A 3,301-nucleotide genomic window follows, 5' to 3' on the forward strand; every position below is an offset into this window, starting at 1 on the left:
ACACACACACACACACACACACACTCTACTCGGCCCACTCCCTCCCCACTCCCTCCCCAACACACACTCATACAAACACGAGCTTCATGTGGACCCATGGAATAGACCATTCCGGGGAGGGGGGTTTTAAATAGTGGAACACACAGCGTGTGAGCACGTTATGTGGGGGTGTATAGGGTAGTGCTGGGGGTCGTAGCACCCCACATGTCAGCTGTCCTTAAGATGGTGGGTCACTCCACGGGGGGGTCGCTGGAACACTTTTAGTTTGGGTTCCACCACCACCTTACAAACCATCCAACCAGGAGCCCCCTGTTGTGACTGATCTGCGGTCTGTGGGGAGAGGGGGAGAGAGAGAGAGAGAGAGAGAGATAGAGAGAAGAGAGAGAGAGAGAGAGAGAGAGAGAGAGAGAGAGAGAGAGAGAGAGAGAGAGAGAGAGAGAGAGAGAGAGAGAGAGAGAGAGAGAGAGAGAGAGAGAGAGAGAGGGAGAGAGAGAGACCGACTACAAAAATGATGCAACCTGTTCTTTTTCTATTTTGAAAGATCACAGACCAACTTATATCAATTTAGACACAATATATTTTCTCCAGCATTTAGGATGATGTATTAAAATACACAATTATAAAAGTGTTGGATCCACACATAAATAGGAATGTTCAAGTAATGTTCCCTTGATTGTGCAACAGAAGTCATGTCGTAACTTTTCCCTTCACCTCCCGGTCATATATACCAGGGAACATATTAGGCATACACCAACAATATACAACGTAGCACGAAGCATTTAATGCAATCTCTAAAGTGTAAACAACACTTGTTTTTCTTATAAATTTGTCAGTCATTCTTATATTTATTTAAAATATTTAAAGTGAAGTTCTTGGTTCAGTCAGAGGACTGAAGTTACCTTAGGAGACAGAGAGAGGACTGATGCCACGCTTGTTAATGACTGACTGGGAGACTATATCCATCGGCAACAAGATCATTCTGGTTGTGTCAGGTGTGTGATAACATCGGAGCTTTGACGTGTCAACAACTGAAAACAATGACTGTTCAGGCACCCAGTAATACCGATGCTTAGAGACCTTCTAAGCTTACTTTAAAGAAATATGTATTATCCTATTTATTGATAGATATATATTCAGGTTAGTTTAGCTATAGGGATAGGGTTAGTATTAGGGTTTGGGTTGGATTATAATGCTATAACATTATTCTAAATAGATCAGAATTCGTCATAAAATTAAAGCAAACCAGCATAGACTTTTTTCAATTCATCGATTCATTCTTGGATCTTTTAGTTTCCCCTCCCATCATATTTTACTGGTATTTTTGAAAGTGCTATTCACATCCATTACAGTTTAACTGTTAGATTAAACTGTATTGCTTGGTTGGTTACATCTGCTGCAGAATCTTGTAATCAGCAGCCAGAACCTCAACAGACTATCTGCTTGCCTGATCCTGCTGATTTACCTATACGAAGTCCCAAGTGCCATTATCAGTCAAAACAGGTAATCATAAACGGATTAATTTGTAAAAAACCCAAACATAATGCATAACGTTTAAAGTTCAAAACCTTCAACTAAGGCAACAGCATTCAAGCAACAGATTGATAAAGCCCACCAGTGATCTTTGTTTTGCAGCTAATATGACCGGTCACATAATATTCAAAATAAATATGTACTTACTTAAACCATTTACCCAGCTCACATCTACAAATTTGGACAGATAGCCAAGATAGATAGACAAGTATTAATTTGCATATGTTTTAATATTATTACTTAAACGTCATTGACATTTCCATATGTTTATGTCCCATATATGGACCTAAAACCTTTAAGATTGGTGCATTTGTAATGTGTATATTGAATACTGAATACTGTATACTGAAAATACTACTGAAAAAGGGTGAATGCAATTGTAATAGTGTAGAAAATGTTTTTATTTTGCCTCTTAATCCTGCAATACAGTGGGAAAATCATTAAAGAGCCATCAGGTGGGATGTAGGTGGCCACTCTAATGGAGCTACTGGTATTATAGTATCCAGACGCAGCTGGTCAGATTTAAAACTAGGGGCCTCCTTTCTCTGGATTCAAGAGAAATGTCCACACATGTTTGTCTTTATCCAAGTCCAAGGACACCTAACCCTGCTTCCTTTTTTTTCTATCATTGCTGTATATACCGGTCCCAGCTGGCTGTCATGCTCAGTGTAGGCTTAAGTAGGTTAGTTATTGGGGAGGTTAACATGTTGCCTGCAAAACAACCAAGACTCTTTTTTTAAAACTTTGTGCCTGACTGAAATATACTGTTCCTCAGAATCACGATATCTTGACAAGCCTGCTTATGGCCTAATGTTTTGCACTGCTGAGTTGTGCTTCTTTAACAAACATAACGGACATAATGATAGTACATTCAAATCTACTGAACAAGACATGCGGTTGACGATGATGAGGCCAGCCAGAGTGACCCGCGGTCACGACCTCGGAGTAAACCAACCGGCTCTCTGACGGGCTGGATGTGTACGAGGGGCGTTTGGAGCGGTGACCAATCCCTGAAAGTGACAAAGTGGGGTGTGGTACAAATCCTTTATTTTGATTGGATGTCGGTCCCAAACACTACCAAGGCATAAACAAAATCAACATGGATATAGCAATAAGCCTCGTTTCCTAACTAAGAGTTACAAACTTATGTCTACACATGTGCCTTTATCCGTTGGAGCTAAAATGATTAGTTACCCCGGCCAGGGTGGTAGGGTATACTTTATATTGTATGCTGCCATCACTGCCCTGAAAAGACTCACTACCTTATGTTTCATGGGCTGTTGTGTTTGTGTTGATGTACTTTGTGTTCTTCATAATAAATTATCTATTCATCTATGTGATGAACGCCGGTGGCAATAGATTCCTCTCTGCATTACAACAGAACTCTTTTTTTTTTTATCTATGCTGTTATCTATCAACCAATCATACATACTTGATTCCTACCCATATACCAAAAAAAATTCTCGGTTATAACGTATTTTAGTTCGAGAAGGTAATATACGATCTATTGACACACACTCACACATCCAGACTGGGACACCAGAGGGAACGTAGCAGCTGGGTGTGAAATCCTATCCTCAGCCGGTTGAAACTGAAGCAGCAGGTTTGACATCCAATGAATGTAGTCGTCCCACTACTGGTGAAGTACTGTAGTACTACGATGATGCAACGGAAATAGTTTTCGAGAAGGACTGCATTGGGCATAACCCAGTTATTATTGGTTCGAAATAATATGGATATAGGGTAAATTAAGTCTTGATTAGAAGTAGCC

Source organism: Gadus morhua, chromosome 15 (assembly GCF_902167405.1).
Source record: "Gadus morhua chromosome 15, gadMor3.0, whole genome shotgun sequence".
Taxonomy (NCBI): Eukaryota; Metazoa; Chordata; class Actinopteri; order Gadiformes; family Gadidae; genus Gadus; species Gadus morhua.